The sequence below is a fragment of the Podarcis gaigeae genome (assembly GCF_964106915.1).
Source record: "Podarcis gaigeae genome assembly, chromosome: 9".
NCBI lineage: Eukaryota > Metazoa > Chordata > Lepidosauria > Squamata > Lacertidae > Podarcis > Podarcis gaigeae.
Window position 1 is genome coordinate 78,959,969 of NC_139685.1, and position 26,472 is coordinate 78,986,440.

The window sequence follows — 26,472 nt, forward strand, 5'->3', positions numbered from 1 at the left end:
GGACACATTGGATCAGCACAAGTTCATTCCTTGGTATCTCCTGTTAAGAAGGATCAGGTAGCCATGATGGAAATGTTCTCTCTCTCTTGGTCTGAAAGCAATTGTCCATCAGAGTAGACCATACGGGGACAGAATGTGTAGCTCCTGAAGAGCAGGTAAGCGATCACATGAACCAATGCCCATGCAACAGTGGCATAGCAAGGGTTGCTGGTGCCCAGGGTGGGGAAAGTGTTGTGCCCCTCTGGTGGACTGGGCAGCTGGGTTGGGGGGCACTTGATTGCGCCCCATCAAAGAATTGCACCTGGGGCCCCACACTCTATGCCTCTTCTGATCCGAACCACTGGATTCCAATTACAGCTAAACATTAAGAAGAACTTTCTGATAGTGAGCTCCATTCGATGACTACCTCGAGGACTTCCTCAGAAGCTGGTGGCCTCTCCTTCCTTGGAGGTTTTTAAGCAGAAGTTGGATGGCCATTTGTCAAGGATTTGTCAGCTGAGATTCCTGCACTGCAGGGGGTTGGGCTAGATGACCCTTGGGTGCGGGGTCCCTTCCAACTCTACAGTTCTATGAATCTGAGTCCTAGTGCTATGAGTGTGGGAGAAATGTTTCTTTAGTTACCTATGTTCTGTAGACCCTGCATAATTATATACCATATTTTTCATTCCATAAGATGCACCTGACCATAAGACGCACCTACTTTTTAGAAGAGGAAAACAAGAAAAAAAATATATTCTGAACAAAACAGTGGATGTATTATTTTTGTGGTTCATACTGTGACCACAGACATGCGATTTGACGGTGAGTTTGGGGTAGCCCAGTGCAAAAATCCTGAGGATCCATGTGGATCTGTGCTTTGTAACTACGTTTTTGCGCCATTGCGGCCCCACGAAACAGAGGATGCGTGATTTTTTTTGATGCAGGCTGTAGCCATGGACATGCAATGTGATCTGACGGTGAATTTGGGTCACCCCAGTGGGTGACCCACCTCAACCTAGAAGCTCTCCTCTTTTTCTTTCCAACATCCTTTTTTTTCATCTCTGGGAAGCTCTCAGAATCTCCTCCCTTAATCTTGTGTCTTCTCTCTCTCTCTCTCTCCAGGCTGTCCCCAGGGAACATGCAACCAAGATGCTTCCTAGATCAAGAAAAGCTTCTAGCCGGTGACTGGCAGTCTGGCTGAGATCCTTCCCAGATGCCTTGGTGGCTGGACCCTCAAAATTAGACCCCTTGTTCAATGTCCCATCATCCTTTGCTTCACCCCCGCTAGCTGGCAGATTCCATTGCAGTGTTTGGGTGTAGCTGAGATGCTCAGGAAAGCCCGGCCAAGACTAGTATTTAGAGCAGCCATTTCTCATCACTTCTCCTCCTCCCTGTGCCCTCTGACTGCCCTTTTGGCAGCTGAGCTCCAGTGACCGACACTTGCCCACACGAGCTGCCCGTTTGTTTGGGTTACGGAGGCTGCTGTCGACTTTATTCCTGGATTGCTTCCCGTGGGAACCGTGGGTCATTTCCTGGCCTGCGTTGTTCCTAAACAGCTAGCGCAAGGGAATGACACACACCTGTTGCCCGGCAGCTGTGCAAGGCCCTGGGCTGACTAACGCCACAGTTGCAACACACTTTTTTGTGTAGATGGTGGGTGAAGAAAATGCCGTAAATAAATGCACAACATCCCTAGACTCATCCTGGCATCATTTGTCTGCAAAAGGAAGTGGCTGAGAGAGAGCAGCTCTCTGGCTTGGCTTTCTCTAGCCATATCTGTGGCGATTTTCTTTAGTCATGTGGTCTTTTCTGTAGATATATGTCTGTGGGATTTTTAGAATTGTAGGAAGATGCCTGATATCAGGCATCAGCAAACTTTTAAAGCAGGGGGCCGGTCCACTGTCCCTCAGACCTTGTGGGAGGCCGGAGTATTTTTGGGGGGAGGAAATGAACAAATTTCTATGCCCCACAAATAACCCAGAGATGCATTTTAAATCAAAGCACACATTCTACTCATGTAAAAACATGCTGATTCCTGGACTGTCCACAGGCCGGATTTAGAAGGCGATTGGGCCAGATTCGGCCCCCAGGCCTTAGTTTGCCTACCCATGCCTTATAGCCAGCGGTTCTCCACCTGTGGATCCCCAGATGTTGTTGGACTACAACTCCCATCATCCCTGAGCTCTATCCTTGCTAGCTAGGGGTAATGGGAGTTGTAGTTCAACAACATCTGGGGACCCCCAGGTTGAGAAAGGCTGCCTTATACTGACTCAGCTCTTGTGTCCACCTAGCTCAGCAGCCCCCAAACCCTTTCGGCCACTGCCTCCTCACCAACTCATCTGCAGAGCCCCCTACCCCATTAAAACATTATCCAGAATGCACTAACCACTAGGCCACACTAACTCCCTGCTTGAACTGGACTGAATCAGGCTACCTCTGCCATGACAGGAGCCTGATAAGGATGGGTAAATCTCTCCATTTGACTTTCTCGTTTCTCCTCTTTCAATTCCCCATATTTCCATATCAGTTTGCTATTTTTTTAAAAAAATAAAAATCTCATGAAAATTCATCACGGTTTTAGTGCTAATCGCTCTTAAATTTATATGCAATTCCTCAAACCTAAAACTTTTGGGGACAACCAATTTCCCTGATAATTTTCACTAGCATATGCATTTTTATGCACACTTAATTTGGCTGAGGAACAACATTGCAAAATTCGGAGAAGCGTGAATATCAGTAGACGGCTGCGTGTCAGTTTGCGAATTGTTTTAGAAAGTGCGAATTAGGGAGGTTTACTTTTAAATGTGAACGGAATCAGATTTCTTCCCCGTCTCTATCACTTGATTGAAACTAAACAGAACAACAAAGAAGTGAGTTTTTATTTTTATTTTACTGGAAATGGGGAAGCAGCCCTACCTAATACATTCAGTATCTCACCAGCAGCCATTTCCATTCTCAGCGCTGCTGCTTCTTAAGAACCGGAGCTGATTTGATCAGTCTTATGAAAGGGGGTCTGAGAAAATGCTCTGAGCCCCATAGCAGAGAGAGCTTCATTCCTGACCTCCCGCCTGTCAGTTCAGCATCAGTTCAGAATGCCACCAGTAGAGGGCAGCCGTGAGACGCCAGTCACCAGGCAACATCGACACATATATGTAATATGGAAACTTTTAAAAATCTCTTTTTTAAATGGTCGATCTGCTGCTCTTGATATTTATGGCGTGTGAGGCATAAGCAGGGGGCGGGGAGGAGAAATGGAACATACGATTTAGCCATGTCTCGAATCTAGCAAAAAGAGGTGTTGGCTCATATGAGACACCATCACCCTGGAAATGCATCTGCCCGGCCAAACGACTCACCGTTTCCCACAAACATTTTGTGTCAGGCGGAAAGGCCTCCTCTTTTCAATTTTGTCTCCATTCGCTTGACTACATTCTTTCTGTGGTGCCCTGCTTTCATGTTTTGAAAGAAAGGAAGTCCCTTTTTCACGCTGCATGGAGTTGAACGATGGAACTCACTGCCACTTGATGGCCACCACTTTGAAAGAGGACTAGACATATTCATGAAGGAAGAGGGGGCTGTCGATGGCTGTCAGCTGTGATGGCTCTTCTCTGCCTCATCAGTCGGAGGCGGCAAAGGCTTCTGAATCCCAGTTGCTGGAAACCGCAGGAGAGGAGAGTCACTCTTCTGCTCGGATCCTGATTCCGCGTTTCCAAGAAGAGGCATCTGGTGAGAGGCCACTGTGAGAACAGCCCTGAGATCTACGGGTACAGGGCGGTGGACAAATTTAATAAATAATAAAGATAACGCCAACAGGAGGCTGGATTAGATGGGTCATTGGCCCAGCAGGCTCTTCTTATGTACTTTTGTGAATGAGCAGCATATAAATACTATTTCTAAATTAATTGGTAGCAGGCACTTTCTCATTTATTCTGTGAACTGCCCTGAGACCCCTGGGTATATATAGGGCAGTATATAAATTCAAATTCAAATCCATCTGCCCCTCACTTCCCTCTACGGCATGTGCAGAAGCCACCTTCTTGACCAATGGACCCACTCTTGGTCTCATCTGCCAATCGACCGGAGCCTGTCTTTGCATGCGGGGGGAACTCCCACCAAGACAAGAAGGGGAAAGACCTACATTGGCTCCCAGTATGTTTCCGAGCACAATTCAAAGTGTTGGTGCTGCTCTTTAAAGCCCTAAATGCCCTTGGCCCAGTATATCTGAAGGAGCGTCTCCAGCCCCATCGTTCTACCTGAGGTCCAGCGCTGAGGGCCTTCTGGCGGTTCCCTCACTGCGAGAAGCCAAGTTACAGGGAACCAGGCAGAGGGCCTTCTCAGTGGTGGCACCCGCCCTGTGGAAAGCCCTCCCAGCAGATGTCAAAGAGAAAAACAACTATCAGACTTTAAGAAGACATCTGAAGGCAGCCCTCTTTAGGGAAGCTTTTAATGTGTGACATTTTAATGTATTTTTAATCTTTGTTGGAAGCCACCCAGGGTGGCTGGGGAAACCTAGCCAGATGGGCGGGGTACAAATAATAAATTATTATATTATGATAAAGAACAGCCACCGAAACCTATCCAGAGGGAGGAAGAAGGTCACATCATGTGTGTCTTTTAGAGACGTTTCTACTGCAATCTGAGGCCCCAGTTCGCTATAGGGGATCAAAGTGTCACTCCTACGTGAATCCCTACCTTCAGATTGGCTGTTTGCCCTCAGAGAGCCAGTGTGGTGTAGTGGTTAAGAGCAATAGACTTGTAATCTGGTGAACCGGGTTCGCGTCTCCGCTCCTCCACCTGCAGCTGCTGGGTGACCTTGGGCCAGTCACGCTTCTCTGAAGTCTCTCAGCCCCACTCACCTCACAAAGGGTTTGTTGTGGGGGAGGAAGGGAAAGGAGAATGTTAGCCGCTTTGAGACTAAATTTAGTGATAAAGCGGGATATCAAATCCAAACTCTTCTTCTTCTCAGTAGCAGCAGCTTCATTTGGCCGCAGACAGCCATGTTTTATCCCGCGCCACTGTGTTAGACTGCTTCAAAAGTGATTGCTGGTCAGTTGGGGCTGCCCATGTGACAAAAGAATGAATGAGAAGAGGTCACAGCGATGAGGGGGAAACCATGTCAGCGAACAGCGTTGGAAACTTGCACACAATTTAGTTAAACAAATATCCTCCCCACCCAAAAAGCATTCCTACAATGCACAGCCTCACTGTTTGTGCTCCAACATGCAAGGAGGACACACCATAATATTGCAATCAGTGCAGGAATTCTGGTGCTGGAGGAGACTCTGGAGAGTCCCATGGACTGCAAGAAGATCCAACCTCTCCATTCTGAAGGAAAACAGCCCTGAGTGCTCACTGGAAGGACGGATCCTGAAGCTGAGGCTCCAAGAGTTTGGCCACCTCATGAGAAGAGAAGACTCCCTGGAAAAGACCCTGATGTTGGGAAAGATGGAGGGCAGAAGGAGAAGGGGACGACAGAGGACGAGATGGTGGGACAGTGTTCTTGAAGCTACCAGCATGAGTTTGACCAAACTGCGGGAGGCAGTGGAAGACAGGAGGGCCTGGCGTGCTCTGGTCCAGGGGGTCACCAAGAGTCGGACATGACTAAACGACTCAACAAGCAGGAAGCCACACTGTGGACCTGAGCTTCTTTTCCGCTGCTCCAATGGGCAGGACCCGAACCAACTGACTCACGTTATAAGAAAAGGTATTCTGACTATAGATTTGGAAGAGCTTCCTGGTGTTCAGAGCTGTTTGACGGTGGAATAAACCACCTGGGAAGATGGTGGACTTTACTTCAACCTTCATTGGTGGTTGGGTGGCCTTCAGCTGCGATGCTTGCATTGCAAGGGATTGGACTAGATGGACTTGGAGGTCCCTTGAAACTCTACAATTCAAGGATTTTGTGACCTGAGCTAGAGCACAAAGTGTGCAGCTTTGGTTCACCGGGTCGTGCTCTTTGCACATTTAAAAGCGCAAGGAAACACCTCGTAATTTCTCCTTTTCTCTCTCTCTCTACGCTGTAAAAAATATACCACTGAGCCAGCAACTGGCATCTTGGCACAATCTTACAGAACGACTTTAATATAAAGGAGGAAGCTTGCAGACCTGATGAGGGGAGGTTGCCAAGAGATCTTGCCTGGGGAGGAAATGGCAAGGAAGGGTGTCCAGGCGTTGTCTGCATGGCGTCCTCCTCACCTTTCCCTGTCGCCCTTTTTATTCCACTGTCGACACGTCTCCCTGCCCGGGTCTCTCTTTCAGGGCCAGCTCGTGCTCCGCTCGCTTTCCCTCCGGCTTGGGCCTGACCCCGTTCGTCTGGCAGCCCGAGGAAAGGGAACGAAATTTGTTCGGAGCCGCCGGGAGTTACTCGAGGGACCGCCCGCAGCGTGAGCTGGCTCTCCTCCTGGCCTGGATGGGGGCCTCCCATTCATGAAAGAACGAGGAGGTGACACTTAATCATCGGCTTGACAAGCCCTCTTCCAAGACTCCGAGAAAATAAATGAGCAAAAGGAGAGATATTCTGAGAAATAATTGCGGCCTCCCTTTGGCCAGGCATTGTTGAGGAGGTATTTTTAGATCGGCAGAATTGCAGCCGACTTTGCTCAGAAAGGCTGTCGAAAAAGCCTGTGCAGGCTGAGGGCATTGCAAAGGACAGAGGAGAGGAGCTGGCTGGGGGGGGGGGGGCAAGTTGGGCAGGCAGCTATCCTCAGGGTGACCTCCCCGGGCAGGCAGAGATTGCTCTCCTGCTTCATCAGAAGCAAAGCCAAGTTCAAGGTGTTGTTTAGTCGTGTCCGACTCTTCCTGACCCCCTGGACCAGAGCCCGAGTGGAGCCTACTCCATGGTGGCTAGCGCTCCAAGAGAGCAGGCCAGGGCACAGAAGAAGGCTGCGCGATGGAGGAGACCACAGAAGAAGAGATATTATTGTTGTTGTTTAGTCGTTTAGTCGTGTCCAACTCTTCGTGACCCCCTGGACCAGAGCACTCCAGGCACTCCTGTCTTCCACTGCCTCCCGCAGTTTGGTCAAACTCATGCTGGTAGCTTTGAGAACACTGTCCAACCATCTTGTCCTCTGTCGTCCCCTTCACCTTGTGCCCTCCATCTTTCCCAACATCAGGGTCTTTTCCAGGGAGTCTTCTCTTCTCATGAGGTGGCCAAAGTCTTGGAGCCTCAGCTTCAGGATCCATCCTTCCAGTGACCACTCAGGGCTGATTTCCTTAAGAATGGATGCGTTTGATCTTCTTGCAGTCCATGGGACTCTCAAGAGGTGTGATGGGTAATAATATAGAGAGACTGAGAGGCCCGGTCTCAGAGAAGACCTGGCTGTCATCCAGCAGCAGCAATTAAAGACAACGGGGTGAAAGGGAGGTGAAGTTCACTGAGCTGCAAAACCGGATCATTTCCTTCCTGAACCACAACTGGGCGAGGTCTGGGGGTCCCTCTGCTCCCCCAGCCCTGATTCTGCCTTCCCCTCTGCCCCAACTAAGGCCGGCCTCTTTGCAGCCACAGGTCTCCTGGGCTTATATGGCCTGACCTGACGCTACCCTGCCCCCCCTGGAATGTCATCGCCCCCTTGCCTCAACTCCTTGTAGGCTTATCTCCACAATCCTCCTCCTTCTCTTCTCTTTGCCATTTACACCAGAAGGGCTTCAGATCACTTAAAAAAAATGATGAAGAGCTGAGGGCTGTTTTTTCTTTTAGCGCTGCCCATTTTATCTATGCTTCCAGGCACAGCGTGATAGGGCTGCCCCATGGCAAAAGGACCCAGATCTGCATTTGAAAATAGTTGATAGCAGTGCTTTTTTTCTGGGTGGACACAGGGGTATGCATACCCCTCAACATTTTGTGAATCTTTGTACTTTTGTCCATTTACTGTTTTTATTTTTCCCCATTTGAACTATAAAATGGTGATTTTCTTGAGTCAAAATGAGAGCACCCCAAAACATTATGTTTAGGGAAAAAGCACTGGTTGATAGTGTAGTTTCCCCCCCTCTCTCTCTTAATATATATTTCTATTAGTTTTTTAACATATCATTTTCAACAATTATTAAACATACTTTTATATCTTATACAATTTTTTTGACTTCATCAACCACATCTGAAAATTTTCCAATCTTATCCACTTAATATACATTTCTTACTTTCACTATTACATTTAAATATCATGACTAATATCTCTCTTCTTTCTCTTCTTTGCAATATTTCATATATTCCTCCTTACAAAACTTCTTGTAGTTGTACTAGCGTAATTTGTTGATTGCAGTTGCTCTTCAAATAATTCATATACTACTTCCAATCTTCTGTGAATCTCTGGTCCCACCGGTTTTGAATCCTTCCTGTCATTTTGTCCAATTCTGCATAGTCCATTAATTTCGTCTGCCATTCTTCTTTTGCCGTCAGCCCCCCCTCTCTCTGTGTGTGTGTTTGTGTGTGTGTGAGAGAGAGAGAGAGAGAGAGAGAGTAGAGCAGAGCCACAAATGTTGTCTGGGTTGAAACATCAGAGAGTGACATTGATGCTCTCACCTGCAGCCAATCCACGATGAGACCAGGCTGCCCACCCACCAGGTCCAAAGTGGTTCTGTTTTCGCTTTTGTTGACTGGTCCCACCCCACCTGTGAGACAGATGCCCCTTCCTTCTCCCCTCTGCCCCCTTATCTTGCTTATTCCAAATGGGAGAGCCTTCTCTGTGCCTCTGTGCCCAGGACAGCTGTGTTGGCTCCCTGATGTGGCCTTCATGTGCTCCTTGATGGCCCAACGCGCAACTCTGATCTGCAAGTCTTTAAAGTGACATGAGAACCTTCTTTCCCATGATCCTGTGATAAGGTTATAAATACTGGTGTTTGCTTTTTCACAATTCAGATCTTGGTTCCGCTGTTACTTTTTGTGGGGTAGGGCGCAGGGGGGAAAGCGGAATTAGACATGGGGAACTAAAACCAGAGAAGTAAATAACCCTGTGCTGTAGAAAAGGAAGTGAGATATTTCCTTATATTACTGGGGAAGGACTCGCAGTGTTAACCTCCAGGCATATTACTCTTAAGTAAGAATCACAGAGTTCAGAAGAAAGCCCTGGTGGCTAGTGCAATGTCTACACATGCTCTGCACAGAAGTAAGAATCACTGAGTTCAAGAGAACGAAAAGCAGTCAGGGAATTACAGTTAATAACTTTGTGCTGTGGAAAAGGAAGTGAGATCCTTCCTTCTCTTACTGTTCATGTCTCAGCATATGTCCTCAGAAGTAAGAATCACTGAGTTCAAGAGGAAGCCTTGTTATCTGGAAGCTACCTTTGCAATAAAGAGCATGATGTCAAAGAAACCCTCTGGAGCCAAATATCAGAAGAGAGCAAAGAGGTTGTGTTTGTGTGCATGTGTGTCTATGCAAATGTACATGGAGGAGGTGCCGAACCCAGGGGAATGAAAGCCTAGTTTTGCCAAGAGAAAGGGAGATCTGCACTTTGGAATGACTGCAATTCTGAGAATCTTTCCTAGGGATTGACACAACATGTTTTCTCAGATGAGTTCTGTTGGACTTCCTCCCAGTCCCAGGTAGCAACAGAAACACATAAGAAGAGCCCTCCTGGATCAGGCCATTGACTCGTCTATTCCATCATCCTAGTCTCACAGTGGCCAATAAGATACCTTTGCAAAACCCGCAAGCAGGATTCAAGCACAAGAGCAACTCTCCCCTCCTGCCATTTTGAAAGTACTGCTGCCTCCAGCCATGAAGACAGAGCAGTTCCTCTTTCTCTCTGTCACCCAATAGCATTTCTCTGGTTTATCCACGCGGAGGACCTACCACTTGTTTGTTCTCCCTCCTGCTTCGAACATAGCCAAAGAAACCTTTTTAAAAATTATTTTTAACCTCTCTGAGCTCATTCTGAACCCACCTGAGCTTCACCTTGCAGCTGTTGGCTACACATCCTCTTTTGTGATTTCCCCATTCCTTCCATTTCTTATACATGTCCTTCTTAAATCTCACCTCATCTATAAACTCCTTATGCAGCCACACTGGTTTCCTTAGATGCCTCCAACATCTTCTAGCAAGATCTGAATGGCCAATGGTACTCCAGACCTGCCCTAATACCTTGATGGTTGCCAACTTTCTCCTAGACACAGGACTCTAGTGTCATTTATACCATTAGCTTGAGTGATGGGGTCTCCCTGGTGGTGAACCCTTCCTTCCTTCCTTCATTTTTGAGAAGGCAAGATTTGAAGTTGCCGCCACCTTGTTCAGCTCCTGATGACTTGATTTTCTCCAATGGGTGTTACCACCGATGTAGAGGTCCCATGGACTGCAAGAAGATTCAACCTCTCCATTCTGAAGGAAATCAGCCCTGAGTGCTCACTGGAAGGACAGATCCTGAAGCTGAGGCTCCAAGACTTTGACCACCTCATGAGAAGAGAAGACTCCCTGGAAAAGACCCTGATGTTGGGAAAGATGGAGGGCACAAGGTGAAGGGGACGACAGAGGACAAGATGGTTGGACAGTCTTCTCAAAGTGATCAACATGAGTTTGACCCAACTGCGGGAGGCAGTGGAAGACAGGAGTGCCTGGCGTGCTCTGGTCCAGGGGGTCACAAAGAGGCGGACACAACTAAACGTCTAAACAACAACAAGAGACAAAGGCGTACAAGACCTAGGTGGGAAGGGTTGTTTGACAATGGAACAGACTTCCTCGGAAGGTGGTGGACTCTCCTTCATTGGAAGTTTTTAAGCAGAGTTGAGATTCCTGCATTGTGGGGTGGTGAATGCTTCCCTCTATGAGGGAGCCTTCCCAGACCTGCTGAAAGAGGCGGTTATTAAACCGCTTCTTAAAAAACCATCTTTAGATGCGGCCAACCATCTTGGGCAAGGTGATTGAGCAAGTGGTTGCTGAACAACTCCAGGCATGCCTGGAAGAAGCGGACCATTTGGATCCCTTCCAGTCGGGATTCAGGCCTCATCATGGGACTGAAACTGCCTTGGTCTCACTGGCTGATGATCTCCGGTGGGCTAGGGACAAAGGTGAGAGCTGTTTCCTAGTTCTGCTGGATCTCTCAGTAGCGTTTGATACCATCGACCATAACATCCTTCCGGACCGTCTTGAGGGGCTGGGAGCTGGGGGCACTGTCATACAGTGGTTCCGCTCCTTCCTCCTGGGCCATGTTCAGAAAGTGGTGGTGGGGGATGAGTGTTCAGACCCCTGGGCTTTCACTTGTGGGGTGCCTCAGGGTTCTGTCCTCTCCCCCATGCTTTTTAATATCTATATGAAGCCGCTGGGAGAGATCATCAGGAGGTTTGGGCTGGGTGTTCATCAGTATGCGGATGATACCCAGCTCTACCTCTCTTTCAAATCAGAACCAGTGAAGGCGGTGAAGGTCCTGTGTGAGTGCCTGGAGGCGGTTGGAGGATGGATGGCGGCTAACAGATTGAGGTTGAATGCTGACAAGACAGAAGTACTGTTTTGGGGGGACAGGAGGCGGGCAGGTGTGGAGGACTCCCTGGTCCTGAATGGGGTAACTGTGCCCCTAAAGCCCAGCCAAATTGGCGGGGTATAAATAATAAATTATTATTATATCATTATATATTATTATTGCAGGGAGTGGGACTGGACCTCAGGGACCTCAGGGTACTTTCAAACTCTACAATTCTATGATTCTACGACTCTGACCCAGACTTCCTTTGTGGAGGTGCACTGAAGCAGGGAAGAGAAGGGAGGAACAGCCCCACTTTCCAGAATATTTCCAAGGTCCCTGCCCTTCTGTGAGGCATAAACTGATGTTGTCTCGTGGGCTGGTGACTGACGAGTGCCCCAAACAGGCCAGTATGAGATCCACAAGTCACATGGGCACGTCATGTTTATTTCTATGACTCCCACTGTGACTCTAAAAGGGTGGAAAAAGATCGATGGCAGTAGGTCATTCATCTGGCCACCACTCCAAATTGGGTCACAGCGGGCTTGTTCCATGCTCTGTGATCCCAGAGGGTTTGCCCGCGACACTCCACGATGGGATGGTTTGCGACTCATCCCATGGGGAGCAGGGATTCCACTGGCCCACCACACATTGCAAGGATGACCACAATTTTCCTGACTTGTTCTGAACCCAAAATTCCCCACTTCTTGTTCCATGACCTCTTGCCCTGCTCAGTGGAAAACAAACTCTCTTGCATCGTGACGACAATGTACAATATTTTCCTATCGAAGTGCATACGTGCCACATTCCCTCTCTTGGAGCAAACCCAGTGGGTTTCCTTTTGCTCCGTGCAGCAAATGGGAGTGAAAACTGGGAAAAACCAAGCAGGTCAAGGGAGTTGAGGGGAAAAGAATAAGAAGCTGTGTGAGAAAGTTAGAAGTTAAAAATGTAAGAACATAAGACGAGCCTGCTGGATCTAGCCAAGCACCCATCTAGTCCTGCATCCTCCTCTCACGGTTGCCAACCAGATGCTCATTATGGGATAGCCTCAAGAAGGATCTGAGCACAAGAGCTCTCTCTCTCCCCGCTCCTGTGGTTTCTATCAGCTGATATTCTGAAGCCTTGCTGCCTCCAGCTGTGGAGACACAGCAGAGCCATCGTGGCTGGAAGCCACGGAGAGCCCTCTTCTCCACAAAATTGTCTGATCCCCTTGAAAGCCAGTGTGGTGTAGTGGTTAAGAACAGTGGACTCGTAATCTGGTGAACTGGGTTCACTTCCCTGCTCTTTCACATGCAGCTGCTGGGTGACCATGGGCTACTCACACTTCTCTGAAGTTTCTCAGCCCCACTCACCTCACAGAGTGTTTGTTGTGGAGGAGGAAGGGAAAGGAGAATGTGATGGGCTGGGATTCGGACTCAGAAGCTGAACCTGAGGAATCCCAGCCTGCACAGGAATCCCTGCCTCCAGAACCAGCTGAGCCAGGGCCTGAGCCTAAATGGTTCTCACCTGTGCTGGATCCTCAGGTGCAGGCACCAGCTGAGTCTGCTCTGGCCCCTGAGGTGATAGAGGACCCATTGTCTGCAGGTGCTCCACTCTCAGCCCCATCAGGGGAAGAGGAGGTTGCCTCTGGGTCCGGTAACCCTCCAGCCTCTCCTGAGCTGCAGAGGCTCAGGGCAGAGAGGCGGAGGGAACTAAGTTCCCGCAGGAGGAGTGCTCGCCTCCAGGCCAGGAGAGGCGAGTCACCTGTGGACCGGGGCTGCCCTATGCCTTGGGGCAGATAAAAGCCAGTCAGCCCCAGTCCCAGGTTGCGGGAGCAATGTTGTTGCTAGCCTGTTCCTGCCTGCACCCTGTCCTGCTCTCCTGCCAGAGTTCCCCACCCTGGACCCAACTACAGCTTTGACGGACTGCCTCCATACTGCACCATCAACCTCGGAGTGGACTCAGACCTTGCCTCTCGGTTAGCCCCTGGGACCAGCACAGAGAATGTGAGCCGCTTTGAGACTCCTTCGGGTAGTGATAAAGCGGGGTATCAAATCCAAACTCTTCTTCTTCTCTTTTTTTAAAGCCATCTTTTCTTACTCCAGAAAAATAGCTGGCAGATTTCAATGGAAGCTGGAAGAGTTTCCATAAGTTGAGCACACTTTTCTCAGGGAGGTTCTGCACTCTTCTAGCCAGAGGGAGGCCAGGATGCTGACCAGTGACAGCTCCATCCTGAAGAGCTGTGGAAGGGTCTCCCTCTGGAGGTAGTGGGATCTCCTTCCTTGGAGGTTTTTAAGCAGAGGTCACCATGGCCACCTGCCATGGATTCCTGAGATTCCTGCATTGCACTAGGTGACCTTCAGGGTCCCTTCCAAATCTACAATACGGTAATCTTTATTGACATTGTCCCATACAGAACAACAAACTTGAAAATCTACATCAGACATTCAGAAACCAACAAGACTGCTATCCCAGCTATCCCAGCCTGGTTAGCCCCCTACAAACTCTGACACCCCATAATTAAATACAATATACTCCCATAGAGACTACCTTAAAAGGTAAAGGGACCCCTGACCATTAGGTCCAGTCATGGCCGACTCTGGGGTTGCGGCGCTCATCTCGCTTTATTGGCCAAGGGAGCTGGCGTACAGCTTCTGGATCATGTGGCCAGCAGGACTAAGCCGCTTCTGACGAACCAGAGCAGCTCACGGAAACACCGTTTACCCTCCCGCCAGAGCGGTACCTATTTATCTACTGCTAGGTTGGCAGGAGCAGGGACCGAGCAATGGGAGCTCACCCCGTCATGGGGATTCAAACCACCGACCTTCTGATCGGCAAGTCCTAGGCTCTGTGGTTTAAAACCAAAATCGCATTTGAATAGAAACTGTTTCTCAGGCGGCTAGTTCTAGTCTTTATAACCCCCCTGTACCTTCTTCCAGAAGGCAGAAGCTGAAAGAGATAATTTCCGGGGTGCGCACTATCCTGCGCTATCTCTGCAGCTTTCTTATGGCATGGTTCTATGAGTCTGAATTAGTTCACAACAGTGAGTACTGGAGAGCAAGAAAGATCATGGTGGCTGTCATTGCAAAGAGTCTAGACTAGCCCTACCCAAAGACCCATGTCCTGGGCACCACAGTTGGATATCAACAAGCTGTTTCTGAAAGTGCTGTGATTCCTGCATTGCAGCGGGTTGGACTAGATGACCCTCGGGGTCTCTTCCAACTCTACCATTCTATGATTCTGTGACATGGAGTTCGCACAAGTCCTGTGGCCTTCTGTCCACCACCCGCTTCCTCTTGTGGCTGTGGCATTTTGCACCGAGGCAGCTGAGGCCTCGTCCTTAGCTTAGCCCAGGGAGCCCTTTTTTTCTGTGGGGGTGCAGTTGGCGCTGGACCACATATCAGTGAAAGAATGAAGCTCTTGCTTTGCATAATGTATTTATCTTGGAGATCGTGGTTTTCTTCAAGCTATCCAAGAATCCAAGTGCTGAAACTCACACTAAGTCAACAGCACTTATAGTAATGAAATAAATTCTTTTGAGGAATCCAGCAGGAGGAGTTGACGAGGGCTTCTGAGCCGCTTGTTTTTCTTAAAATTCTCTCTTTCTTGCAAACCGGCATTGTCTGTGATTCTTGGATGTGGCCGGCGTGAGGGGAAAGTGCAAAGTCTATGCTGGAGTTTATTTAGTCTGCCTGCCTGGAGCAAAGGCAAATAGGATGCTTAATAAAAGATTTCCTTTTGCGGGAGACCCTGCAAATTGCAGATACTGAGATAAGCGGCCTCTGCAGTGGAAGGTATAATTCCACAACGAAAGAGGGATGACCTTCCCCAGCCCAAGCCGAGAGGAATATATCTTGAGCGGTCGGTTAACCACAGCCCTGACTTCGAAGCCGCGAGAATCGAAAGCTTAAACAGTTCCTAATTGTACTGTAAAACTCGAAGGAAAATATTTTCAATACTCTGTCCTCTTTAATCTAAACATGATTTAATTTCAACTGCGCTGCTCGCCCTATGCCACCAAGAAACTCAAATTTGTATTTCATAACCGTTCGTCAGCCTACCGGAGATGGATTTCAAAGCAGGGGGCAGATTCAGATGGTCTGGGAGCAAGCGATTGAGAAATGCTGACTTTTCCAAGGATGGAAGACCAAAGGCGAGGTTCCCACATGGGATGACGGAAGTTGCCATGCCCCAGGCTGAGATGGTTCCCCCATCCAGCCCTGTGCACACAAGCAAAGAGTGGCCTTCTGCAACCACCGCAACTTGATCCTTTTCCTTGGACGCCCCAGGGATGAACATTGGGACCTTCAGGGATGGGGCCATTGATTGCTACTTGCCATGATGGCTCTGCTCTGCCTCCACGGCAGGAAGAAGCAATGCTTCTGAATCTCAGTTGCTGGAAACTTCAGGATTCCTCCTGAGCTGAAGAATAGATAAATATTAACTGTTTGAGGTTTGTCCCATTTTTCCTGCACAACAACCTAGCGAGGAAGGTTAACTTAAGACTGGGCCCAAGCCACAGTGAGATCTATGTTGTTGTTGTTGTTTAGTCATTTAGTCGTGTCCGACTCTTCGTGACCCCCTGGACCAGAGCACGCCAGGCCCTCCTGTCTTCCACTGCCTCCCATAGTTTGGTCAAATTCATGCTGGTAGCTTCGAGAACACTGTCCCACCATCTCGTCCTCTGTCGTCCCCTTCTCCTTGTGCCCTCCATCTTTCCCAACATCAGGGTCTTTTCCAGGGAGGTGGCCAAAGCATTGGAGCCTCAGCTTCAGGATCTGTCCTTCCAACTCAGGGCTGCTTTCCTTAAGAATGGATAGGATTGATCTTCTTGCGGTCCATGGGACTCTCAAGAGTCTCCTCCAGCACCAGAATTCAAAAGCATTAATTCTTCGCTGATCAGCCTTCTTTATGGTCCAGCTCTCACTTCCATACATCACTACTAGGAAAACCATAGCTTTAACTATACGGACCTTTGTTGGCAAGGTGATGTCTCTGCTTTTTAAGATGCTGTCTAGGTTTGCTATCGCCTTTCTCCCAAGGAGCAGGCATCTTTTAATCTCGTGACTGCTGTCACCAGCTGCAGTGATCATGGAGCCCAAGAAAGTAAAATCTCTCACTGCCTCCATTTCTTCCCCTTCTTTTTGCCAGTAGGCCACTGTGAGAACAGAATGATGGACTACATGGGCCGCTGGCTTGACCTAACAGGCCCGCCTTACGTTTTTAAACAATCAATCCATTGAAATAGTTCTGCCTTTCCACAGAAATTCATCTTCACCCATTCCCATCTGGTGCCTCCTGGGTGTCATCAGTTGCTAGGCAGGGATAATGGGGAGAAGTTTGGGGAGTGACATAGGCAGGCAAGCAGCCAATCAGCACTTTGCATAGCCCTTTGTACTAGTTCAAACTTTTTCAGCCTGAGTTTGAGCGTCATGACCACACAAGGCTCTCAAACACAAAAGATTACATTTTAATATATTGGAAATATGTAGGGATTATATTTATCAGATTTGGCCACCTCATGAGAAGAGAAGACTCCCTGGAGAAGACCCTGATATTGGGAAAGATGGAGGGCACAAGGAGAAGGGGACGATGGAGGACGAGATGGTTGGACAGTGTTATCGAAGCTACAAACATGAGTTTGACCAAACTGCGGGAGGCAGTGGAAGACAGGAGTGCCTGGCGTGCTTCTGGTCCAGGGGGTCACGAAGAGTCGGACACGACTAAACGACTAAACAACAACAAAATATTTATCAGATGTACAGCCTGCCAAGCACCCTCTAGCTGGTACACATAATAGTCAACAAAAATAATCAGCAATTGGATAAAAAACACCTCTCATAAATAAAAGATCAATTAGGGCTTCTGCCAAGGATAGCAGTGAAATGGAAGCCAAGCATTTAAAAGCAGGAAGAAATTCTATAAATGAACACATAAAAATTATATAAGGACTGTTCAAAATAAACCAAATGCACATCTATTCAGCTTAAGATCTTAAACATACAAATTTGCACAAAATCATACCTATAAATCAATGGATTTCAGTTTTTGATCCCAAAAACGTAAGATTCCTTCTGAGCAGAAGAATGGATAAGGTTTGTCCAATTTTTCCTGCACAACAACCTGGCGAGGAAGGTTAACTTAAGACTGGGCCCAAGCCACAGTGAGTTCTATAGAAGGGAATAAAAAATTGAGGGGCAGAAAAGAGAGCCTTTTTCATCAGAACAACCAAAATGGCAGCCTTACAACTTTGCAAAGGCGACAATTCTGCTGCCCACATTGCTTAATTCTTTGGATGGAGGGCTATAGTAGCAAAATTTGGTTCAGAGTTGCAGATCTAGTTCAGGAGGCCTTTTCCATACTCACAGATTGTACAGAGGGACAGTTAAACTGGCAGCCCTAGGCTTAATCCTGAGTGGGGCTCAATGACCTGGCATGTGACATTAAGGGATATATTATTATTATTATTATTATTATTATTATTATTATTATTATTATTATTATTATTATTATTATTAATATTAATAATAATAATACCCCACCCATCTGGATAGGTTTCCCCAGCCACCCTAGGCAGTTTCCAACAGATTAAAAACAGAATAAAAAATCAAATATTAAAAACTTCCCTAAACAGGGCTGCCTTCAGATGTCTCCTAAAAGTCAGGTAAGTTGTTTATTTCCTTGACATCTGATGGGAGGACTTTCCACAGGGCAGGTGACACCACCAAGAAGGCCCCTGTGGGGGATATAAATGAGGCAGTGTGGTGTAGCAATTAGAGTGCTGGACTAGGACCTGCAAGACCTGGGTTCAAATCCCCATGAAGCTCCTTGGGTGATCTTGGACTGGTTACTGCCTCTCAGTCAAACCTACCTCACAGGGTTGTTGTGGGGGGCATGTAAACCACCTTGAGCTCCTTGGGGGAGAAATTGTGGGATAGGAAACAAACAAACATCAACTCAAGACCACGGAACATGAAAGTGCCTTTCAAGTCAATATATACGCGAAAAACAGAAATTTGCCCATAAAGCAAAGCCACCTTGGATTTCGCATGAGGGAACTTTTGCAAGACAATTTGGAGGAATGAAGTGAGCCTTTTCATTATGGAGATGATTTTAAACAATGTTCACCAACCGGGTGCCCTCCAGGTGTTTTTGCGCTACAACTCCCATCAGCCCCAGCCAGCAAGGGAACTGTAGTCCAGAATATCCTGCAGGAACCCAGTTGGCAAAGGTGGATTTAAGAGAACTGAAGATAATTAGAAGCTCAAGCAAAGGTATGCCCCAGAATGGAAAACGTACAAACAAATTGAAGAGGATCCCACCAAGTTAAATAGTTGTGACTGTCGAGGAAACCATAAAAGGCAAAGATGCGTCCTTTCGGACGGGGAAGTTTTTCCCAAATGAGGGAAATAAGAAAGAGCAAAATCCCTGGCGAAGCCAATGGAAGCCGACAAATAAGGCAAGCGATAAAGAATTTGAGAGGCATGCTGCTAAAAAAAATAAAAACAAACAATTCCGATGTCTTTAAACATATCAGAATAATAGAACCATGGTCCATGCCTTTTGGGGAAAAGTATTTTATTTGACCTCCAAAGTCACTAAACAATAATCTCTCCTAATTTAGCACTTGCCTTACTATCCTTAGATCTGACCCCAAATTCTATCCAGAATCTAAAGTGGGGGTAGGCAACCTAAGGCCCGGGGGCCGGATGCGGCCCAATCGCCTTCTAAATCCAGCCCGCAGATGGTCTGGGAATCAGCGTGTTTTTACATGAGTGGAATGTGTCCTTTTATTTAAAATGCATCTCTGGGTTATTTGTGGGGCATAGGAATTCATTCATTATTTTTTTTCAAAATATAGTCCAGCTCCCCACAAGGTCTGAGGGATGGTGGACCAGCCCACAGCTGAAAAAGGTTGCTGACCCCTGATCTAAAGAATTAATCTCTAATATACCAAGAGAGGTTTGGGTTAACAATATCTGGAGCATGGTTCTGCTAGACCAGTGGTGAATAATCAAAGGCATCTCCAAAAAAGATACCTTTCACACAATTTGGTCTCCTTTTTTTTCCTTTTACTGAAGAAGAACAGGATATTTTAATGCCATCATCATCACAGAGGTGTCTGTGGTGGGGATACTTTGTCTGAAAATGTCTAGTAAACCAGTTTGGTAGCTGGATGTCAGATGAGGGCATTTGGCAAGCCAACATGACAGTGATGGGGCATTGAGGGCTGATCATTCTGTGGTTTTATGGCAGTGGACAAAGCTGTAGGGTAACTCTTGATTTTTGATTTTAATGTTTTATTTAAGCATATTTACAAACAATAAGGTACACACACTTAACCCCAAAAACCAAAGAGAGTAAAGGGAAAGGGTGAGAAAGAAAAAAGGATGACGTACCACACCCATTTGACTCCCGTCCACCAGCACTCGTCATCTTTGAGTCATTTAAGTTCTTATTTACATTGCATATCATTTATCACTGTAATTACTTCTTTTATAGTACTGTTCTGGTATAACATCAAGTCACCTTACAAGCTTAGTCTAAACATATCAGCATGTTATCTTAACAGCAGTGTTTGTTCACATATTCTTCAAACCATAACCATTGCGCCCTTAATTTCTGGTGTGTTTGATATCTTATTACCACAGTGAATTTTGCCAGTTCTATAAACTCTGTTACTTTAATTAACCAATCCTTTTTTGTAGGTATGTGATTTCCTTTCCAGTTCTTTCCAAGGAGTATTCTGGCTGCTGCGATTGCAAATAGGAATAGTTTTCTCCTATCTTGTGATACCTCCTTTCCAACTATGCTCAGCAAGAATGTCTCAGGTTTCTCAGGTGTCTCTTGATTTTGTGGGAAATTTAGTGCTATGATTTGTTTTAATATTAAATGAATGTGTTTTTAAATTAGAAAAAAATAACAATCATGGAATTGTAGAGATGGAAAGGACCAAAGAATGATCTAGTCCAGGCATGTCCAACCAGATGATTGCGATCTACTGGTCAACAACTTTCAGGTCTCCCCCCCAAAAAAAGATCAACAACTTTGGTCAATCCAATGGGTAGATGACTTGGGAGTTTCTTGGGAGCTGGACATGCCTGATCTAATCCAATCCAATACACAAATCACAGCTAAAGTATTCCTGACAGATGGCCATCCAACTTCTGTTTTAGAATTCTCCGAGGTAGGAGAGTCCACGGAAGTCTGATCCACTGCTGTGTGGCTCTTAGGAAGAGAAAACTGTCCAGGGAGAAGGGTGGATCTTTAGATCAGGAAGGTATCAGAGAATTACTGAAGGAAGAGAACAGGGCAATTGCTAAGGGACTCCTCTGCATCTATCATCTTTGCTATTGAAAACATTGCTCAAGTCAGTTTTTGCAAGGAAGGGCATTTGAAAAGCTAATCCTGTGCACGTCTGCTCAGAAATAAGTCCCACTGGGGACATTGAGGCTCCTAAGTCAGCAGCTGGGCAAGTCACAGAGAGGTGAAAGCAGATCAAAGTTGCAGAGTCAATTGACAAATTGCAAATTAACAGCCTTCCAGGTCCAGAAAACATCGTCCGCCTGAAGGTTCCTAAGGAGCTCAAATGTGAAATCACTGCTGTTCTAACAAGTAATGCACACATTGTCTTAAAATTGACCACATTAGCAATGTGACATTATTATTTTAAAAAAAATGGATGAAGGATCTGTGGGGAAGGCAGGAAGTCACTGGACTATTGGCCTAATGTTTCTATCGGGTAAACAAGTGAAAATTATAGAATAATAGAACTGTAGAGTTGGAAGGGGCAGGAAAAGTCGTCTAGTCCGATCCCCTGCAATCCCCAACAAGATGGCCCTCCAAAAGTATGATTGAAGCTACAACTATAAAACATAAAGAAGGCCATCACTTCTGCACAGGGAAGCCCTGCCTCATTAGCCTTGAGGATTCTTTGACATTGTCACCATACATGTAGGCAATGCCATTGGGTAAACATTGGTCTGGTTTGCTCAAAGTACAACCAATACAACCTCTGGGCTCTCCAGCTCCACTCTTCCTTCTCCTCCTCTGGGGAGACCACAAGGAGGAGAGGTGAAACTCACACCTCCTTCCTCAATCAACCATGGTTACTTGTTACATTCGAGAAGCAGTGCGGTTTAGTGGCTAGAGAGTCAGGAAGAGACCAGGTTCAAATCCCCACATGGTCATGAAACTCACTGGGTGAACTCAGGGGCCAGTCACTGTCCCTCAGCCTAACCTACTGCTTATTTTTATTTATTTTATTTATTAAATTGCTCTACTGCCTTTCATCTGAGTATCACAGGGTGGTCTGCATTATAAAAAAACCCCACAAAAATACACAACATGCTAACAAACAAATACAATAAATACTTCTAAAAGTATGGATGGCCGTCCCCTGTTTTGTGCTGGGTTAGTGGAGCTGCCTGCTGCTTCCATTGCAGAAGAGTTTATTGTTGTGCTTATTTTATTTTACCTATTTCCTAAAATTTCTATGCTGCTTGATTGTAAGAAACAAACCTGAAGTGTTTATCAAGCTATCTGTACAAACAATTCATTAAAACATTCAAGGGGTCGGACTGGATGACCCTTGGGGTCTTCCCAACCCTATGAAATGCAATAGATAAATACCGATAAATAAAACCCAGATCAATTGTGGTTAGAGACGCATTAGGGAAACAAACCAACTTCAGGCAGTGGTTCATAATCCTCACTTGTTCCTCTACGCCTGGAGAATCTCTGGGGGCCTTCCAGATGTTGTTGGACTCCAGCTCCCATCATTCCTGACCTATTGGCCTTGCAGGCTGGGATGGATAGGAACTGGAGACCAACGACACCTGGAGGACTGCAGGGTTCACATCCCTGCCACATGCATCAGAGTGGCTGCCGGTTCTGATGGGCCTCTGATCAGATCCTGCTGCCAGGCTTTTCTCATATCCTTAAGGCACGGCAAGCACAGAGGACAAGGCATCTCAGCAGTGCCTTGGCAGAGAGGCCAAGCAATGAGACCATTCCGGTTTGTGTTTCGTCTGCACATGCTTTGCAGGTGGAACAGGAACCAATAACAACAGACCGTTCTAGCAGTTGCATCTGATTGATGATGACAACAATAACCAGCGCCACTTTTTAGCCAAGAACATCTCCTGTTGCAGGAATCGCTGAGAACTGGCTCTTGACCAACGTCATCCATCCATCATCCAATGGCCCTGCTCAACAGGCTGTTTCTGGTGTTGCCAGCCTCTTCATCTTGCCCATGAGTAGAACGGGCTCATTGCACCATCTTACGATTCTACTCTTTGCATCGCTGGGTCCTTCCGTTGACCCGTTAGTGGGGAGGGTTACTGCAGAAGACCAGGTTTGGATGGAGGGAAGGAGCCCTATGTTCAGATGCTCAAGCCATCAGCAGGGGAAATGTCAGCGGACAAGATGTGTGCATCACATTGCTTACCAATTATTTCAACACCCCACAAACTTGGTTTGGCTCCATGTTCATGGTTGCTCCTGTGCTTTTAAATAGCAGACCCAACATCAGGCATTTAAATGGCTTGGCGGTCTTTCAAGGACTGGACCAAGCATCTGGGAACCAAGCCTTGGGAGGAATGGATGAGGGAGTTGGAGATGTTTATCCTCGAGTAGAGAAGACTGAGAGGAGTTCTGAGAGCCATCTTCAGATATCTCAAGGGCTCTCCCATGGAAGATGGAGCCAGCTTGTTTTCTGCTGCTCCAGAGGCCAGCCCCTAAACCAATGGATTCAGATTACAAGGAAGAGGATTCCAACCAAACATCAGGAAGGACTTTCTGAGGACTTTCTGAGATGTTCGACAGTGGAATGAAACAGATTCCCCTAGAAGGTGGTGGACTCTCCGCCATTGTAGACTTTTGAGCGGAGGTTAGATAGCCACCTGTACAGGATTCTTTAGCTGTGATTCCTGCATTGCATCTCAAAAAAGAACAGAATGGGAAAGGGTCAGGGAATGGCAAGTGAAAGGGTCAAGAGGTTGGGTCATCTGTGCTATGAGAAGGGATGAGGGGAGGAATTCAATTCACATTCAAAGGCAAATTTGTCAAATTTGTACTTTCCAAATTTTGCGATGCAGTTCTCCAATCAACCAGAGATGCACACAGAAGAAGTGTGTGAAAATGGTTGCTGAAGACTGGAAAAATGAGGAACTGAGAGAGCCAAAATGGACAAATCCATCCATCCCTACCTGTGAGGAAGGGTTACAACATTTGGGACCTTTTGTTTACAAAGTAGCAAGGAAAGGAGGACATGATGAAAGTGTAAACAATCATGCAAGCAATGGAGAAAGTGGGCAGGAAGAAGTTTTCCTCCTGATTTCACAACACTAGAACTTGTGGACCTCCAACGAAGCTGAATGTTGGAAGACCCAGGAAATATAAAAGAAAATACTTCCTCGCATAGCTGGATGATGGAATCCATTTCCACAAGAAGCAGGTAGGGTCACCAGCCTGGATGGCTTGAAAAGAGGATTGGAGAAGGCTACCCATAGCTGGTGTCCATGATGCTACATCCTTGGAAGTGCTTGCAGGCTCCCCTTGGTGTCATCTGGTTGGCCCCTGGGAACAGGACCCTAGCTTAGATAGACCTCTGGCCTGACCAAAGCAGCCAAGCTCTTCTTTTGTTCACCTGAGCAAAGGGAAACCATGCTGGTCCCTGCCTTGCATCCTTGCGGGGAGCAGAGGTGGATTTAGGGCAGGGCGAGCTGTGCAGTTGCACCAGGTGTGCAGCTGAGGAGGGCACCCTCTCAAAGCCTGGCAAACACTTGCCCAGCTTCGGGAAGGAAGCGTGAGGGCTTGGGCAGGGTCCTAGAGTCTTCCTCCCTGCTTCCCAAAGCTGTACAAGAGCTTACCAGGCTTTGGGAAGGCGGTCAAAGAGCGGTAGGGTCCTGCCAGAGCCTTGCCTCTTTCTCAAAGACCGGCTTCAGCTGATGCCCTGAAGGCTCAGGAGGGGGCACTAAATGGTCTCATGCAGGGTGGCACATTTCCAAGGTTCACCACTGCTGGTGCCACATCTTGTGTCTCTCACTTTTTCTTCCCCAAGAGGGTCGTGTTTCGTAAAGTCATATGGGGACTACGCAGCACTATACCTTCACCACAGTGGCTCTGGGCCTGATCCAGCCCTTTCCTAGGTCGCTTCAAGGAGAAGAGTCACCACATCCTCTCTGGAAAACATGCCTCAATGGTCTCTGTACGCAGAATAGGATTTAAAACACATTAATGTCCAATGCCGCTGATGTGACTAAGAGAGCGTGGGGACCCACCACATCCAACTTCCTGCTGTGTAACCTCCAGAATCCATGGCAAGTTCTCACGAGGAACGCCAGACCTCTGCCTCCCAAGTTGGCCTGGTGCAAGACCACACGCAAGCAACGATCTCACAAATTATATCCCAGCCCTTCAAATTTAAGAACAGTAGCCCTCTCCTCGATGAATTTGCCTAATCCTCCTTTGCAGGCAAGTTCAATGTCTTACTATTGGTTTATGAAGCCCTAAGCAACTGGGATCCAGTTTGCTTATGAGATCGCCTCGCCCCACAAGGTGCCCACTTCGGTTGGCAGGATTGGCACTGCTGCAGGTGCCACATAAAGCCCATTCCACCTTGGTAAAAGCTCGGACCCTGGAGGAAGGGAATGAAAAGATGCAGAAGAGGTCTTCACTTGGGTTAATCTCATCTTTGTAAACCATGGGAGCAGCAATAAAACTGCTAGCACATTGGCAAAGCTAAGCAGGGCCCAGTATGGTTTCAAACGGGATGGGGGACTGTGTGTGGAGATCTCAGCATTGTTGGACTAGATGGCCCTCAGAGTACCTTCCAACTCATATGTATATGATTGTATATGATTCTATACCCCAATTGTTGTTGTTGTTTAGTTGTTTAATCGTGTCCGCCCATGGGCCAGAGCATGCCAGGCACTCCGGTCTTCCACTGCCTCCCGCAGTTTGGTCAGACTCATGCTGGTAGCTTCGAGAACACTGTCCAACCATCTCGTCCTCTGTCGTCCCCTTCTCCTTGTGCCCTCCATCTTTCCCAACATCAGGGTCTTTTCCAGGGAGTCTTCTCTTCTCGTGAGGTGGCCAAAGTCTTGGAGCCTCAGCTTCAGGACCTGTCCTTCCAGTGAGCACTCAGGGCTGATTTCCTTCAGAATGGAGAGATTTGATCTTCTTGCAGTCCATGGGACTCTCCAGAGTCTCCTCCAGCACCATAATTCAAAATCCCCTTCATCAATCACTGCCTTGCCGTGGCGGAGGGGCTTGAATAACTCAGAGAAGCTATGAGCTATGCCTTTTTGGGCCACTCAAGATGGACAGGTCATAGTGGAGAGTTTTGACCAAATGTGATCCACCTGGAGCAAGAACCGGCAAGCCACCCCAGTATCCCTGCCAAGAAAACTCCACGGACAAAGAGAACAGGCATATACTCCGAATAGGAGTATATTAATGTTAGGTGAGCCTAGCCCTGTGGCAGCACCTTACATGGGCTCAAGAATTTCTTAGCGTGCCAAGGGAAAAGTGATCCCTTGGGGTGGGGGTGATGCTGGGTGAGGCCAAAGAGAGGGGAGGACTGCAGAGAAGGGAGACTTGTGACCAGCCATTGCACACTTCCAAGCCAGGGCACACGGCCCGATCGACTGTGGTTAAAGCAAACACAGCTCCCGTTGCAGGAAAGAGTGATGGTCCAGGAAAAAGGGCCGCGGAATCAAGAGCTATTGCTCAGGGACCCGGAGAGAAGGAGGGAACCTTGCATGAAGGATTTGAGCTGAAATGGAAGGCGGGGAGGATATTAATGATTATATAATGGGAACCAAATGCTGGAGTTCAAAGTTAAAGCCTTAATAATATACAGTCACTTTAGGTTACGCCAGGCTCCAAAACAGATTGTTTTTCAAGGCAAAGCATTGTGGGTAAAATGTTCCAAATTCCCAAGGAGACAATAGCATTGGGATATTTTTGGCTGCTCTGAGAAACCCCCCCCCCCAACCCCGGAATCTTCTCTTCTTTTCCGTGCACATAGAGCCACCCTCTCTTGTGTTGTTATTCCCCAAACTTTGCTTTGCACATCGGCTTCTGGTCCTGTCGACAGGTGGCCGGCTGCCACTTGGAAAGCTAT

At 47.4% G+C, this 26,472-nt stretch overlaps 1 long non-coding RNA gene across 1 annotated transcript in view; it reads left to right on the forward strand.

Moving 5' to 3' along the window:
- Positions 1-15,943: 15,943 nt before the first annotated feature.
- Positions 15,944-26,472, forward strand: part of LOC310853041 — a 115,713-nt gene continuing 105,184 nt past the window's right edge. Inside the window, exon 1 of the long non-coding RNA XR_014568518.1 lies at positions 15,944-16,087. This is a non-coding gene — a long non-coding RNA (uncharacterized lncRNA). The remainder of the gene's footprint in view (positions 16,088-26,472) is intronic.